This window comes from Trachypithecus francoisi, unplaced genomic scaffold (assembly GCF_009764315.1).
Source record: "Trachypithecus francoisi isolate TF-2019V2 unplaced genomic scaffold, Tfra_2.0 Lachesis_group21, whole genome shotgun sequence".
Classification (NCBI taxonomy): Eukaryota; Metazoa; Chordata; class Mammalia; order Primates; family Cercopithecidae; genus Trachypithecus; species Trachypithecus francoisi.
The window spans coordinates 16100494-16118907 of record NW_022681467.1 but is presented as its reverse complement, the minus strand read 5'-3'; the positions used below and the strand labels follow the sequence as shown (position 1 = coordinate 16118907).

Sequence of the window (18414 nt, the reverse complement as noted above, 5' to 3'; positions counted from 1 at the left end):
CTGCTCTCTGGGCCAGCTTGCTGCCACCTTGCCATGGGAGGATTTGATGTGTGTGCCCTATGCTTTTGCAAGCAGCTTTGCTTTTCTCTGAAAGGTATCATCTCTGTTCACAAATGACATGACTTCATTTTTAGCTCAAGACAACATTTGCTCTTTGTGTTTGTTTCCTAGGGCTGTTGTAACAAACGACCACAAACTGGGTGGCTTTAAACAATAGAAATTTATTATCTCATGGGTCTGTGTGCTAGAAGTCTGATATCAAGGTGTTGGCAGGGCCATGCTTTCTCTCTGAGGGCTCTAGGGGAGATCCTTCCTTGCCTCTTCTAATTTTGGTGTTTATTGGCAATCCTAGGCATTCTCGGGTTTGTAAATGCATTGCAATCTTTGCCTCTGTCATTACACAGCTCTTCTCTCTGTGTCTCTGTCTTCTTCTCTTAGAAGAACAACAGTTATATTGGATTAAAGATCCACCCTAATGAGCTCATCTTACCTTGATTACAACTGCAAAGACTCTATTTCCAAATAAAGTCACATTCACAGGTATTGGGAGTTAGGACTTATCCTAATATCTTTTGGATATTATAATATCCAATTCAACCCACAATTAAACCCACAATGCTCTTTGTGAAAAGAAGCAGCAGCCATGAAGAAAACCTAGATATTTTTAAGGGTGGAGAGCGCACATGACCTTTCCATGACAGCCTTGAGCTTCCCTAAATACTGTTGTCCTCACTGACTGGCTTGTCCTAGGAGTAGGGTTTTTTGTTTGTTTGTTTGTTTTTCGAGATGGAGTCTCACTCTGTTGCCCAGGCTGGAGTGCGGTGGCGCCATTTCGACTCACTGCAAGCTCCACCTCCCAGGTTCACGCCGTTCTCCTGCCTCAGCCTCCCAGGTAGCTGGGACTACAGGCACCCGCCACCATGCCCGGCTAATTTTTTTGTACTTTTAATAGAGATAGGATTTCACCGTGTTAGCCGGGATGGTCTCGATCTCCTGACCTCATGATCCTCCTGCCTCGGCCTCCTCCCAAAGCGCTGGGATTATAGGCGCGAGCCACCACACCCGGCCCAGGAGTAGGGTTTTTGATCTTCAAACTTTGGAATGCAGTTCAGTAAAGTGAGACAAGCATACCTTCTGTCTCTGATGTCCAGGAGCACTGGAAGAAGGGACAGATTAATTGTGAATAGAGAATGCCCTGAAAATACAGGGAGAACTACCCTCCTGCAGGTGTAGCTCTGGTCCCTTGTGGGAGTCCCTGGACCTTCGGTGAGGCAGATCTGGATGGCTACAACAGGGGATGTAAAGAGCCCCTTCCCAGACCCCCTTCCTGGCCCGTTATTCTGCCCTTCCAAATGTATTCTGAGGGCTCCTCATTTTGATCATTGCTCAATGGCATTGTTGTAGAGGAAGTAGGAGGGTCCTTGGTGGAGTTTGGGAGGCCCATGCATTTCTGCACTTGGAGAAATGTTAATGTTGAGCTTATATTCCTTTCCTTGCAGCACAGAAGACCATCACTAGGTCTGTGTGTAGAAGCCCAAGCAGTTAGAGGGGCCTCTGTGAGGCTTGTGGGATTTTTCTGGCCAGAAGATGGGCCATGGAGGGAGGCCATGTTAAATGGCTATGATCCACTGCCTGTAGGGAAGAGTATGCAACACACACCCAGCAGGGCTTACTTAGGTAGCCGGAACTGTGGCGGCTCCATACCCCCAAAGTGAATTTTAAACTCGACTTATTTACGCCGTTCTCATAGCAACAGGAAAACTGTTCTGACCTATAGCCATGGAAGACTCTGTAAAAGAAACTGTAGGAGGAAAAAAAAATAATGCCAGGAAAAAAAGAATTTAATGAAGTACCATTCTTTCACTTATTCAGTCAACTGAGAATAACAGTTTGTGCATTTGGCAATCAAATGGGAAATGGCATTTCGTGTTGCAACATGAACCTGCTTACATTAAGTGATTTATTTTTTTGTTTAGACACACTGTACTGAGAACTTTCTTCAAGTAGAAAGCTATTAAAAATGTGAGAACCAGCAGTCCTCACTAACCTGAAGCATTTGGGGACTTAGAGGAATGATAAATGCAAACAGCCCAGAATCCAGAAACTGTCTTGAACATTTAAACTCTAGACTCTGGGAATGTGTGCACGTCTTCAGTTAGTCAGATGTAGATAATTTTTCTTTCTGTGAGGTCTCTTTTCACTTATATCTTGTCTGGACAGGGTGGAGCCCCTGCTTAAATTCTATTTCTAGCTTGAAGAAAGACTAAATTATTGTAGACCAAAGCCAGCACTACTCGGAATATGGAAAATACATAGGAGACAGGGCATATCTTCTTTGGCCCGACTGTGAACTTAGGGCCCCTCCTCTGGTGAGTGCTCCTGGGAGGTTGCACAAGGCTTATGTTCAACTCCTGGGCCAAGCTGAAGGAACGCCTCTCATCTCTCTCATGTTTGTACTGAAGATCTGTGTTTGGTAACCATTTCATAGATCTTTTCTACCACTTGACTCTGGGCTTATAGTTAATGCTGTGCTCAGCATATTTCTGTGTGATCTTGATAAGAAATCTATAGGCCAAAGACCTTGTGAGCTATTTCTGTCCTCTGTCTCTCTCATCTTCTATTTAATATGTTTGTCTGTATTATATATGTATAAATGTAACCCAGTTGTATTATATTAATTCTATTTTTTTTCAAAAATATATTAAAATTAGGTTTTATTTTCCTTTTCTAACCTGCCCATTTATGAGCTCTTGCACAGTAACATCTTGATTCCCATTTTGGCTGAGAAACTACATAAACTAGTTTGTTGCATGCTGCTCCATTTTGTATTCATGGTTATGATATTGAAACTTCAGGACCACACACAGATAGCAAAGTCTCTGGCCACTTAAGCATGTAAACAGTCTGGCTTTTTATAAAGTGGAAAAATATTTCTTGTGCACTATTTTAACATGATCAGCATGTTGAAACTTGGTGTGCAACTGTGTCAACATTTCTTTGGCTCTGAGGAGCAAACCTGGAGAACCTCATGGTAACATATAAAATGCAAAGCTGGTTTGTTTACTACTGGGATTTAGGCAGCAATTAGAGTCTGTAGTTGACTTCCAAACTCGGGATACAGAATAAGTGAAATAATTATTTTTGCATCGTGATTATGCTAGCTAAAATAATGATTCCGTTTCAGATGGCTAAGATTCTTTCAGGGAATCAGAGGAAAATGGGTGGCTGGATTACCATGCAGTTTCTTTACTGAAAAACCCGTATCGGACCCAGCTTGACAGTGTTTTCTTTTGTTTCATAAATTTACTGAACACCTCAAATGTGTCAGGTTCTTTCCTACATGCTGGGCATGTGAATTTAACAAGACAGACAGGCCTCATGTTGTTTGCTCAAATTCTCTGGCTCTCTTGAAGAGAAACAAAACAGTAAATAAGTAATCAGGTAAACAAGAAGATGTTTGTGATTGCTATGAAATTCAACACGAGCTGTTTACCAAGGGCACTGTTGAGACTCTCAGGATGTGTCAGTGAACAAAACAAATGCACATTTTCTTCTCTTAAGGGCCTCACGTTCTAGTACAGGAAACAGACCATAAGCAGTAACTGGAATAAAGACATAAATTGCAGAGCATGTTGGTAAGCAGTCAGTACTATCCAACAGGAAAAAGCAGAACCAGATGAAAGGTATCAGGAGGAGTGAGGCAGCAGGGGGTGTGGGAACGAACAGGCTGCAATTTTATTTTTATTTATTTATTTTCCCAACTTTATTGGGATATAATTGACAAATAAAAATTGCATACATTTAAGGTATACAGTGTGATGATTTGATGAACGTATACATTGTGAAATGATGACTGCAATCTGGCTAATTAACACCTTCATCACCCCACATTTTCTGTGTGGTGGGGTGGTGAGAACCCTGAAATTCTACTCTCTGGGCAAATCTCAAGTGAAGCTGCAATTTTAAATCAGGTAGCTGGGGAAGGCCTGCTTGAGAAGACTTGAAGAGGTGAGGGAGTTAGCTCAGATGTATCTTAGGGACAGTGTTCTAGTGTCCTATGGGAGGCCAATGCCTCTGACAAGCAAGGAGGCAAGTGCCTTTTAACGAGGATATGCGATTTGAACTAAAACCCAGAAGAGGTGAAGAACCTGTCATGTAGAGTTAGGTGGGAGCGCCCCAGGCAGAGGAACAGCAGGGCCAAAGACTAAGACAGGAGAGGAAGAGGCCACTATGACTGCCCCTTTAAAGTGGAGAGATGAGGTGGAAGAGGTGGAAAGAGAGTGCTCAGGTGAGGTTGCATAGTCCACGCCAGAGGTTTGGGTTTTACTTTGTATGAAACAAGTTGTGGAAGGAGATGAGATACCCTCTTCTGATTGCCCGTCTCATACGAGCTCAGAGAGGAGAGGAAGAATGAGCCCAGCATAAACTTACCCCGAGGACCAAAAACCTCATGAGCGTTGGGATTTGATCTGCTGGTTCACCACTGCGTCCTAGCAGTGCAACAAATACTAGGCCTAGGAAAGCAGTCAGTATTTGAAGGGATAGAGACACATGGACAAATGATTTAGTGACATACCTCCTGAGACAGAAGCCTGTTATCTTTTATTTTTTGAGATATTTGGAAAATGCAAAGAAAAAAGAAGTCTCAAGAATAATATAACAGCACTTTATGCCAACCACCCAGAATTTATAGCAGTTAACATTTTGGCATGTTTGCTTCCAGCCTTTTTTATTATTTCTTTGTGAATACTTAAAAAGCATACAAGGAGCAGAGGGATACATTCTCCTTTATATATATACATATGTGTATATTTTATATACATATATGTGTGTGTGTATATATACATATGTGTATATTTTATATACATATGTGTGTGTATATATACATTTGTGTGTGTACATAAACGTTAAACTTCTTTTTAATTACCATTCTTAGTTGCTTTGCCCATGCTAGAGGCAATCATGCCTAATAATTTGTTAGCAGATCCTGTTTCTGGTTTGCATCTGGGGGAAGGGAAGGGGAGGTAGAGAAGAGAGCCAGCCTTGTATGAGAGGACACTTGGCAGGTTGTGGCCCAGTGCTCACCTGGCCAGAGTCAGCCAGTGTGTGTGCACACAGCCCTGCCCTTGGAGCATCAGTCTGCTTGGCGAGCACCTAGTTTGGGCTTAACACAGTGCTAGGCACAATGCCAATGTGAGCAGAGCCTAAGAGAGCCCAGCCCTGAAAATCCTTCTCTTTATAGCACTCCTGTAGCGTGATTTGTCCTGTGTCAGTTTGTCCTTGCCCCTGTGGTATCTTCAGCAAATGAGCTGCTCAACAGGGGTGACCCTTCCAGATAACTGAAGCTTATTCCTTTATCATATGAGACACTTTTGATGGAAATGATCCTAAAATATCTCACAGATTTACATTTCCCTATCTTCTTAAATGAGGTCCATTAGCCTTTGATGTGGGTTGATCAGGATTGTTCTTTTCAACAAGTTACTATATCCGTTCATGCTCCCAGGGGCTGCTGGCAACTTGCTCCTACAGTACATGGCCCCAGACTGCTTTGCAGAATACGTTGCTTTAGAAACTCTTCTGCCTGCTTTTGCTAGCTTTACTGGTTCTCCTTCTCCGTGGGCTGGCAGCTCTCCCTTCTTGCTGTTGTCAGTGAGCCTGCTTCTAACTCTGCTTCAGATGCACTTCTCACTCTTTGTTTATGAGTTCCATCCGCTGGGGCCTGGGAAAGGAGATAGTCAAATTAAGTAAATTCTGGGTATGGCCAAAGACGACTCCCAGTGAGTAGCTCTCCACTGAGGGTTCCCTGCAGGCCCTGGGGCCTAACTTGGGGTGTCTGTTAGACATCCCAGCCTGACATTTTGATACTGGCTGGCAGACGTATTTGGATTTATGGTCTTCCCAAGAGAACCATGCTGAGGTCAGTGATGCTATATGAGGCTCTGTAAGCATTCCTTAGTAGCTCTGTGATGGGTTAATCTCCCTCCCACTCCGAGTCAGGGTGTCACTCCCTTTCCCCTGTGATTCTACTCACAATGTCTGACCTAGTGCCAGGGGCACAGGGTCTCTTTTAACGGCCACGATAGTTGGCGTTAGGTTGTAATTCAGCATTGGGGAAATCTGACAGTGAAATTGTTGTTCCCGGGTCTTTCCATTATTTCAGTCATTCGATTATAAAGATAGTAGGGAACATGGAGATAATCTCATTCCAGCTCATAGTTTTGCAGTTGAAGAAACTAAAGCCCTGAATGGAAAATGACTGAGATCACCGAGTTGATAATTACCAACAGAGCACTGTCCCCACTGTGGAACAGTGGCCACCATGGATGAAATTGCTCTCATTTTGGGCTGTAATTTATCTGAACCAGTAACTTGGACAGCCTTGGCAACACTATAAAGTAGAGGATCACTCTCCTGTACCTCATTTCCCAAGTGTGATAGGATATCACCTTGATACAGACCAGATTTTCTTCCTGTTAAAGAAAAGTAGTTTGCAGCGTATTCTCTACGTGGACAAAGATCCATCCAGAAAGATGTTGATTGCAGCATTATTTACAGTGGTGAAAAAGTGGAGACAGTTGGTCCAGCATTGGGATGATGAATATATATATATATATATTTTTTTTTTAGTGACAGAGTCTCGCTTTCTTGCCCAGGCTGGAATGCAGTGGTGCAATCATAGCTCACTACTAACTCCTGGCTCAAGCGGTCCTCCCCCTCAGCTTTCCCAGTATCCAGGACTACAGGTGTGCACCACCACGCCTAACTATTTTTTAATTAAAAACATTTTTTTTTAGAGATGAGGCCTTGCTCTGCCGCCCAGGCCGGCCTCAAACTTCTGCCTCGGCCTCCCAAATTGCTGAGATTACAGGTGTGAGCCACTACACCAGCCTGATGAATAAATTTTGGCACAGCAATATAATAGAATATTATGCAGCTATTAACAGTCTGTGTACAGAATTTTAAATAACAAGGTCATTGAAAAAGTCACTGGTCATTTTTGAGCCTAATGTTATAATATTAAGTCAAACAGACAGAATTAAAAAGGAAGAATAACAATATAATTTTAAATTTTTAAAATTTCCTTTTCAAAAGAAGAAAATGGTCAGAGCATTTACTAGTCACTCTTCTAGATTGGTAAAGGGAAAGAGGCTGTGTGTCATCCATGCACTGGATACTACATCTGTCATGTCTGTGACACTGCCGTGTGGTTTTTACCCTTGATTTGTATTCAGACTGAACAAATGATCCCCAAGCCTTTCGGGTGCTAAAGAGTGCACGAGCCATACTCCTTGTGGCCACACATACATTTCATCCTGGATAATGGGCAGCTGGGGCCACAGGCCCATTGTGCCGTCAGGTATTTTGTTTCCTGCCAGGATCAGCGAGGAGCACAGAGCCCAGGTGATGGAGCCTGTCCAGCTCTACTAAAGACAGAGCAGGCTGCAGTGAAAGAGAGCTTGGCCATGGCCTTAGGTGCCTGGCAAATTATTATTATTTTTATTTATTTATTTATTTATTTGTTTATTTATTTATTCATTTATTTATTTTGAGATGCAGTCTCGCTGTCACCTGACCGGACTGCAGTGGCGCAATCTCAACTCACTGCAACCTCCACCTCCCGGGTTCAAGTGATTATCCTGCCTCAGCCTCCCAAGTAGCTGGGACTACAGGTGCCCACCACCATGCACGGCTAATTTTTTGTATTTTTAGTAGAGATGGGGTTTCACCACGTTGGCCAAGATGGTCTTGATCTCTTGACCTCACGATCCACCTGCCTCGGCCTCCCAAAATGCTGGGATTGCAGGCGTGAACCATCATGCCCGGCCAGTGCCTGGCAAATTATTAATGGGCCCAGTGTGAATGGACCCAGCATGAATTGGGCACACTGTTCCTTTGATGCACCCTGCCAACCAAAACCACTGTGCCTGTTGTTGGAGACAGGGCCACTTCCTGGGTGACTTTATCAGAGAACCTGGCTTTGGTGCTGTGTTCTTGTCCCTCCGTTTACCTTTTTGGCAGAATGGAACCAGGTTGTGTCCTTATTCTGTTCTGAGTTGCTGGTGGTCCTTTAAAACATAAAAAGTTTGCAATATGTTGTTCTCATAATCTGCTGACACCTATTTACTCTCTAGTGTATCCTATTTCCCCATTCTTAAGATGGGGCTGATGGTGTGTATTCCTAAAGCTTTCTTCATCATAGTATCAGATGAAAACACACTGCACTGGCAGTCATTTAGTCAGATCCTCACTCTCCTGCAATCCCTTCTGCATCCTCCCTGCCATGGGGCTCACACTGCCCTGGGGATACTGTCAGGGATGTTGAACTCCATGAGACTGTCTGTTCACCTGACTCCCAGGCAGACAGTAAGGTGATCAGGCTTTTCCTTAAGTTGAGCTGAAAGCTGAAATCTGGCTTGTTGAAACCTACCTCCAGCAGAGTATGTCCAGCTCTTCAACAGTAACAACAAGCACAAATGCCTAATTTAAGAAAAGCAGTACAGCAGCTGGATGTGTTCCATCTTCTTTGATGCACACCACCTCCCTATGAGGAAAGTACTCTTACTACCCCGGCTTCGCAGATGACGTTTGAAGCACGTAAGGTGGCCAGACTGAGAGCAGAGCGCTGAGTCACCACACAGTGCTGACTCACCCTCTTCACGTGACAGCCCTTCCTGTGTATGGAGACCACAGTGGTTTTCTTCTTCTCTATATATGAGTTCCTTTGACCATTCCATGTATAATAATGTTCATTAAGTATGAAACTAAAATTTATTGAAATTTAACATGAAATTGTCACATAGTAAAAACTCATGCCTATCATAAGAGAAGATTTGGTATTTTTTTCTTGTCAGATAATAGCATACAAATGTGAGATTATGGAATTGGAAGGCAATGTCTCTGAGTTACTTGAGTCTAGAACAGGGATTGGCAAAATTTTTCTGTAAATAGCCAAATAATACATCCTTTAGACTTTGTGGGTGATAGAGTCTCTGTTGCATTAACTCATCTCTGCCATTATTGCACAAAAGCAGACATAGACAATATGTAAACAAATGAGCACGGCTATGTTCTAATAAAATGTTACTTGCAAAAACAGGCAACAGCTGGGTTTTGACCTTGGCTTATAATTTTCACTTAATGGGGTTTTTCTTGATAATGAGAAAGAATTTACAAGTGGGTGCTAAGTAGGAGAATCCTAGATGTTTTATTATAATTATTAATAGCACTCCTTTTTAGTTTCAAAAGTGTCTTGGTCAATAAATTAACATATTGTCATCCTGGTATTAGTCACTTTAATTTTTTTTTCTTTTTTTTTTAAGGAGATGGGTCTTGCTCTGTCAACCAGGCTGGAGTTCAGTGGTACAGTCATACCTCTTCTGGGCTCAAATGATCTCCTGCTTCAGCCTTCCAAGTAGCTAGGACTGCAGGTGTGCCCCACCATCCCGGTCTAATTATATATATATGTGTGTGTGTGTGTGTGTGTGTGTGTGTGTGTGTGTGTGTGTGTGGTTGTTGTTGTTACTGCCTAGGCTGGTCTTGGACTCCTGGCTTCAAGCAGTTCTCCCTCCTGTCTTAGCTTCCCAAAGTGCTGGGATTTCAGGTGTGAGTCACCACACCCAGCCACTTTAAATTTCTTAATGAGACTAAGGTGAAGTAGAAACTTTGGTTTATGTTCTTATCATAGTCAGTCATTTTTTGTTACAACAGAACTTTTCTGCACCGGATGACTTTTCCATAGATTTCTATCCTGTCCTAGTCCAGGAAGAGGTCCTGGCAGTGAAGGAAAACTCAAGGAGGGATAACGAAGACCTCCTAGAGGAGCATCCCTAGCTCACTTTCTGGGAGTAGTGCCTGGGTGCTGGGCACTGTACCAAAGGCTTTATATATGGCCTATCATAGGAAACATCTGCTAACCCCAGGAGTTAAGTATGATTATTATTTCAATTTTATGGATGAGGAAACTGAAGCACAGTAGGTTAAGAAATTTGCCTAGGGTCACAGAGCTGGAAATTTGATTTGGATTCAGACCTACACTATCTGGCTCCAGAACCCAAGCTCGGAGGTTGAACAGGTGTGAAATAATTAAATCTAATAAATCAGTCAAATTAAAGCAGGAGAAGATCGGGATGAGGTGTAAGAGGTGGCAGACATACCTTTCATCTTATCCGTCTTAGGTACAAACATCATGGAAGTCGGGGGTATTAGCTGCACCTTTTCATTACAAAATCATTAGGACTGCTGGTTAAGAGAAATCTTAGGGCACTAGAGAGACTTGAGGGCAGAAGATGTCAGGTGGGCAAGAACATCCTTGGATTTAGGGGATACAGAGCTTGAGGAAGAGTAGGAGGCTGCCTTTTGCATTAGAGCTGCCTCTGGCATTCCCAGGGTTTTGTCTGGCTGGGCCCAAGGGCTAGAAGGACAGGAGGAGTCCTAGCTGTGCCTCTCACTGATCATTGCCCCTCTGCAGCAGAGTAGTCAGTATTAAGCACAGCATCTGCCTGGCACTTAAGATGTGCATCTCCGTGGGACACCTGTGGCTTCTAGCGAGGACAGTAGAAGGGAGACTGGGCCACACTAGTCTCTAGACTCTTATACTTTAGGCCCCATACTTCTAGCTCAGCGATTTAAGGAGAACACCAAGTTGTATATAATTTTCAAAGGGAGTTGCCTTCTTTAGATAAACCTATGCCAAAAAGAAATCTTTAAAAATAATTCCCATCAGGTCTTATTGTTTCTGGGTGGTATTTTTTTGTACATTTTCCAAAGCAGTGACCCTAACCACAATGAGGACAGTCATTTGGAGCTTTTGCAAACTACTCAGAGAAAAGTGCAAAGAAGGGTGCCTCTAGGTTTGGTTACAAAACTCTGCTGGGGAGTGGGAGGTGAGAGTGGGAAACCGGTGAATATGCCTCCTGGCCCCAACTTTTTAAAATGTATCCTTTGAGGTGTATTCTATTTGGTACATTTTCCCAGATTTTGAATGTTGCCCCAGGACAACTGTCTTAAGTTCATTTTGGCATCAGGACAAATGAGAGAATGTTTCCTGTTTGCCTGACTCTTGCCCCAACTTCTTTCTCTGTTCTGTTAAGCTCTTGGCTAAATTCTTTCCTCTTGTATTCCACATTTTAACTGACATTAGGGCACCAAGTGCAAAAATCTGCAAACAGTTAGCTTTCCTGTTTGAGCATTCTGGTCAGAGTATGCTGAAGTTAAAATTCTCGTAGCACGGAAAGATCACCCTCTGTACAATGCATTAAGTATTTAATAACTGTACTAATAATTACGAACACTTTTAATGGGCCACATGGGAGCCTTAATGTGGTTAAAAAATGTATTTCTTCTCTGTCAAGTTAACTTGTGTCAAATTGAGAGAAATTCTTCGAAGCAACTTTGCAAGGTTTGAGCTTCATAAGCCTAGGAGCAAGTAGCATGTTGTAAAAGTAGTTTTTCTGTAAGAAGAGACAACAGAAATAGGGTGAGTATTAACGTAGTGCTTTGTACATTTCCTTTATAGTTTTGTGCTTTTTAGGTGGAGAAGTGTCCCACCACCCTGTTGCATCCGCTGTATGTCACGTTAAGCAATTTTTAGTAGGATTGGCAGCAAAACCAACTTTGGAACACAGGACTCTCTGGCTTCAAGATCCCTTCTTTGGGAATGTGGACAATTTGGATTTGGCCATTTTTAAAGTATTTTAGAATATAGGACACTCTTGAGGGGCAAAATTGAAGGTCAATGCGTCTTTTGTCTTTTGTTAAATTCACATTTATTTCTAAGTTGAAGCATCTTTTCTTTTTTTTTTTGAGACAGAGTCTCACTCTTGTCACCCAGTCTGGAATGCAGTGACACAATCCCAACTCACTGCAGCCTCCACCTCCTGGGCTCAAGCAGTTCTCCTGCCTCAGCCTCCCAAGTCGCTGGGATTACAGGCACCTGCCACCATGCCCGGCTAATTTTTGTATTTTTAGTAGTGACGGGGTTTCACCACATTGGCCAGGCTGGTCTCAAACTCCTGACCTCAGATGATCTGCCAACCTCAGCCTCCAAAAGTGCTGGGATTACGGCATAAGCCACCGTGCCGGGCCTAGTTGAAGCATTTTTAAAGAAATTATTTTCTGGTGAAACAGGTGTGCCTTTGAAGTGATACAGTTGCTTTCCAAAACTGAGAAAGGAAGTATTAAAACAAGGATAAAGTCCAATAATGTAATTACCAGTTTTACTTTGTTTTGGCTTATTTAAAAGTGTTGGCTCCTTACTCCAAATGAGATCCAGTCAAAACACTTACAATTAGAATGTGCGTGCATTAAGGACTTAAGAAACTGTTATTTCTCAGGTATTTGGGAGGAATTGATGCCTTCTGGATGAAATTCATGACATAAGCATAGCTCATTTAGTTCACTAGCCTGAATATTCTATCTGAATGGTAACTTTTTTAAATTTAAAAACTTTGCTTGTAGGTGTATTTGTATGGTTGGCATCAGATTATTATTTCTTTCTGAAAGCTGATATTTTAAGAGAGATAAAGTATTTACACCTGATTTTGCTGTGTGAGAACAGCTCTCTCACATGTTACTTGAGGCTATTTTGTTGTTGTTGTTGTTGTTGTTGTTGTTGTTGTTGTTGTTGTTGTTTTGAGACTTGGTCTTGCTCTGTTACCTGGGTTGGAGTGCACTGGCCTCTGCCTCCGGGGCTCAAGTGATCCTCCCACCTCAGCGTCTGGAGAAGCTGGGAATACAGGCATGTGCCACCACACCTGGCTAATATTTGTGTTTTTATAGAGACGGGGTTTCACCATGTTGTCTGGACTGGTTTCTAATTTCTGAGCTCAAGGGATCTGCCTACCTCAGCCTTCCAAAGTGCTAGGACTACAGGTGTGAGTCTCCACGCCTGGCCTCGTGAGGCTATTTTTATCTGCACCTTAGTATCTGGGATAGTGGTGCCTTCCTAGGCATGGGTAGGTACCCTCATACACAAAATATCAATGCTAGCAAGTTTTTATTCTTTGAGGAAAGGTTTAGTTTTTTTAGCTCAGAGAAAGTAAGTTTAGTTTTTTAGCTCAGAGAGAATCACCTTATTAATCTATTGTAGATTAATAAAGTGATTAATGTTATTGAGCAAAGCTGAGGTATGATTCTAAGATAATGAGGTTTGTCTTCTACTGAGGCTTATAAACTGAATCTGAGGCTGTTATAGAAAAGAAATTGCCGTGCATTGGCAGCACTGAGAAATGAGCATTCTGCCTTCTAAGATGTGTGCTTGTAAGTGTCCGTTCTGAGATGTTTTGTAACACATCAGATTCATTGCTTTATAGCCCTTCTTCATTAAGATGGGTCTAACAAGGAAAACCTCAGAAGCTCACCCCATCAAAGACAGCTGTGATGGAAATATCAAGTAATAGTAAGTTTGCTGCTGTGATTTTTTCGGAAGGAATTTGCTGGCATCAGCAAAGAAAATTTCAAAGTGGCTTAGGTTGTCTCCATTGGCTTTTATTCATCTTTGCCTTTAACAGAATGAAAAAATGTCTGGGCTGTTATAGCTTTGTTCTAAAGTGGCCCATAATTTTGTCTATGTTTTACATCCCAGTGGATTCCTAAGTCCAAATATGGTGTTGCTTCTCAGAGAGGTCTTCTTTTCTTTCCCTTCAATCTATACAATATTTAGTAGATTTATTTTGAGGTCAAGATTATCTTTTAGGTCAACCTGCAACTTAAAACCTGCTAGACTAATGTATTTGAATGAGCATGGGAGGAACTATGTGTGAACATTCTGGTCATTTTACATTGTCAAGCCTTTGCATGTAGGAAAGCATTCCTAAGGATTTCTGAAATTGTTTTAAACTGATCATTTCTCTGAACCCCATCTCTTACTGATTCTTTGTTTCCATAGGTACCATACCAGAAAGACTGTCATCGAACCCTCACAGGGTCAGTGTCAATGTCATGCTTGTATAACACTGTCAGAAACCAGGGGTACTGCTCTGCCCCTCAGTCTGGCTTGACAAGGTGAAAATTCAGGGACAGATGAGAGGAGGGACCAAATTCAAGACAAAGGATGGACATAGGCCAGAACTTGATGTAAGGTGGGGATAAACAGCGTGTTCTAACAGAAGTGATGTGTCAGAATCTTCCCACATATTAGAAATGAAAAATGCCAATGTTTATTAAAAGAAATGAAAATCTGAAGCATTGGTTTTAGGGAGATGGACATATATTATGAGTTAGAAGGTCAGGCTCTGGAGACAGCCCAAGTTGTACTCCTAGCTCCTTGCCTGTAGGCTGCTTGCTAACATCTCAGTACCTACATTTCTCATCAGTAAATTGGAACAGGGGCTAATTGTCCTGCTGCATAGGGTTGATGTGAGGAATAAGTGAGGAGAGCATCTATCTTGGGTATTTAGGAAGCCTTCCATCTGATGATGGGGCCACTGTCCCCGGAGGTGTGGAGAAGCAACCTGGGCTGATGCTCAGCAGCTTTGTCAGCTTGTCATCCATGCATTTCCCAGCAAGTCTTCTAACTTCTCTAGGCCTTCATCAGTTTCAGCCTTTGTCAAATAAGAGATTTGCTATATACAAGTTCCTTCCAGAAGGAAAATTTTATCTTTTTAAGGTGAAATTTTATTTCTCCCAAACAGCAAACCGAGAATAAATAGTAGTTTACAAATTAAGAGATCTGTTTATAATACACACTGGGGCCTATTGGGGGTGGGGAGGGGCAGGGGAGGGAGAGCATCAGGTAGAATAGCTAATGGAGGCTGGGCCTAATACCTAGGTGATGGGTTGATCTATGCAGCAAACCACTATGGCACACGCTTACCTATGTAACAAACCTGCACATCCTGCACATGTACCCCAGAACTTAAAAACTGAAGGAAAAAAAAAGAGTTCTGTTTAGAAAAGTTAATGTTCTGTTAGGAAGACATACTTGCTAACTTCAGAACACATTGATTAGACAGGCATTGTTGCTTTCCTGCTGGAAATTGAGAGTCTTGCCGCTCTGAATGACCATTCTCCACCCAGCACTAGACACTAGAGACTAGTTTTTTCTTTCTGTCTTTCTTTCTTTTTCTTTTTTTTTTTTTGTTTTTGGAGACAGGGTCTCTCTATCACTCAGGCTGGTGCAGTGGTGCGATTTCAGCTCACTGCGACCTCCACCTCCCGGGCTCAAGTGATCCTCAAGTGATCCTCCCACCTCAACCTCCTGTGTAGCTGGGACCACGGGTGCAAGCTACCATACCTGGTTAATATTTTTGTATTTCTTGTAGAGACAGGGTTTTGCTTGGTAACCCAGGCTGGTCTTGAACTCCTGAGTTCAAGTGATACACCCACTTTGGCCTCCCAAAATGCTGGGATTACAGGTGTGAGCCACCATGCCCGACCTAGAGGCTTTTCTAAGGAAGGCAGAAAATGTTTGCCTAACACAGGTGAGTAATGCTGGCCATAGAAAGATAGTCATGAGTTTGATATTCTTTCCTGCCTGGTGTTCTGAAAGTAACATTTTAATAAATTAACTGTAGTAAAACTATTGCATTGGAGATGCTTTATAAAAAAATATGCTTTATTGAGGTGTGATTTACATATAATGTAACCATGTAAGTGTACAGTTGAATGTTTTTCTTTTCACTGTCATAGTCTTTGCAGAAGTTGGATACGTTTTGACAAATATTTACATCTGTGTAATAATCATTGCCTTATCGACTTTTAAAAACAGCTTTATTGAGGTATAATTCATATAAGATTCCTCCATGTAAAGGGTATAATTCGGTAGTTTTTAGTATCTTCACAGAGTTGTGCAGCCATTACTTCAATCTAATTTTATACCATTTCATCACCCCCCCAAAAAGAAGCCCCATATTCATCAGCGGTCATTCTCCTCATCTCAGTTCCCACTCCTACCCCTTGGCAACCGTTGATTTACTTTTTGTCTTTATAAAAATTTGCCTGTTATGGACATATCATATAAATGGAGTTACACAATATGTGGTGTTTTGAGACTGGCTTCTTTCACTTAGCAAGATGTTTTCAAGGTTCAACCATGTTGTAGTATGTGTCAGTACTTTATTTCTTTCTATGATTGAATAATATTCCATTGTATGGATACATCACCTTTTACTCATCCATTTATCAGTTGAGGGATATTTGGATTGTTTCTACTTTTGGACTGTTATGACTAATGTTTCTATGAATGTTTGTGTAAAATTTTTGTATATTCTTACATGTTTTCATTTATCTTGGGTATATACCTGGAAATGGAATTGCTAAGTCACATGGTGACTCTGCGTTTAACTTTTTGGGGAACTGCCAAACTGTTTTCAAAGTGACTGTACCATTTTACTTTCCTACCAGCCACGTATGATGGTTCCACATTCTGGCCAACACTTGCTATTGTCGGTCTTCTTGTTTACAGCTATCCTAGTGGTATAAGTTGTGTCTCAGTTGTGGTTTTAATTTGCATTTCCTTGATGGCTAATGATGTTGAACATCTTTTCATGTGCTTATTTTCTAGAGAAATGTCTATTGAAATCTTTTGCCCATTTTTCTTTTTTCTTTTCTTTTTTTATTTTTGAGATAGAGTCTCACCATTGGCCATGCTGGAGTGCAGTAGTGCATCTCGGCTCACTGCCACCTCCGCCTCTCGGGTTCAAGCGATTCCCCTGCCTCAGTTTCCCAAGTAGCTGGGACTACAGGCGTGTGCCACCATGCCCGGCTAATTTTTTGTATTTTTAGTAGAGACAGGGTTTCACCATGTTAGCCAGGATGGTCTCGATCTCCTGACCTTGTGATCCACCCGCCTCAGCCTCCCAAAGTGCTGGGATTACAGGCATGAGCCACCGTGCTTGGCCCTTGTGCCCATTTTTCAATTGGGTTATTTGTCTTCTTATTGTTGAGTTATAAGTGTTCATTATATATTCTGATCAGATATATGATTTGAAAGCATTTTCTCCCATTCTGTGAATTATCTCTTTACTTTCTTGCTGGTGTGCTTTGAAGCACAAGTGTTTTTAATTTGGTAAGCCCGATTTATCTAGTTTTTTCTTTTTGTCACTTGTTTTTGGTATCATATCTAGGAAATCATTGCCTTACCAAGATTATGAAAGTTTGCTCTTATGTTTTCTTCTAAGAGTTTTAGAGTTTTTGTTCTTCAATTTAGGTCTGTGATTCATTTTGAGTTAATTTCTGTGTATGGTTTGAGGAATGAGCCCAGCTTTAATTCTTTTGCATGTGATTATTCAGTTGTCCCAACACCATCTGTACGAACATATGTTTTCTTTTCTTTCCTCTTAAAATTCTTTCTCGCTTTGATTCTTGGAATCACATTATAGACTCTGAAAGAAAAATAATAGTTCCCTCTTCCACTCCTCTCTATCCTCTGTTCCCACTCCCCAGAAGTGATCACTCTATAGACTCTCTTGGCTGTTTCTTCTGGTTTTTACCTCCATACTCATAAATAGCATACTTACATGGCAGTTTCTGGAGGATTATTTAAAACAGTATATTTAATTTTGACACATTTTTATAGAAATTCCTACTGTGTTTTCATTATTATGATGATATATTATTATGACAGTATTTACTGCTGAGCCAGGCAGTGTACTCTGATTACCTTTCCTTTCTCTTTGATTCCCACTCCTCTTTTGTTTTCATTTGCTTGCTCTCTTCAGCAGCCTTGCTGATCTGTCTTACTCTCCAGCAGCTCTTTAAAGTGCTTGCCAGTCCACTTCTCTCCACGGCAGATCATCTTTCTCTTCTGTCTTTTCTCATTGTGTGTCTGTGTTTTTGTTCTGTGAGTCATCCTTCCTGGACTCCTCTCTCTTGTTCCATTCATTCTAGGCTGGTAGCTCTCCATGATTGCTGTCTTCCTGAGGCTTCATATTGCTCTTCTTTTAGGAGCTCCCATCACCTCTCTTCTCTCTACATGGGTTCCTGCCTCCTAGCTTAGTGTGGATTTTTCTATAGGAGATCCTTTACATACAGTCAAGGAACCTGATGCCCAGACTAGTGAGGTCCCTTAGCTAGTATCCTCGTGCTAATTAGTATTTTCTTTTCCGGCTCAAGGCTACTGAAAGTGAATTAAATTCAATTAAAATGCTGAATCAAAAGCAGCTGTGTTACTCTGAGTGGCAGTATTATTGATGAGGACTAAAATGCTAGGAACCAAGTCACCAGGAAACCAAGAAGGCCAGAAGTGGTACTACATCCCCAAATACAGCCATAGAGGCCCTAGCTCCTTCCTCACCACATCTCTCTTCCTTCAGAGGCTGCTTCTCTTTTACATACAATTCTAAAGTGCTTGGCTATGTGGCTTTCTGAGGCACAACAGATAATCTGAAAATGTTTAAATTTAGGAGCAGGGGGAGTGCAGAGATGGACACACTGTGAGCCGTAAGAAGTACTGGTTAGCTAAGGGGACAGGTG

The 18414-nt window shown here is 41.8% G+C and overlaps 1 protein-coding gene across 5 annotated transcripts in view; it reads left to right on the top strand.

Annotated features, from left to right (window-relative positions):
- SLX4IP (SLX4 interacting protein) overlaps nucleotides 1-18414 on the top strand; it is a 204240-nt gene that overhangs the window by 80206 nt on the left and 105620 nt on the right. The window lies entirely within an intron of this gene.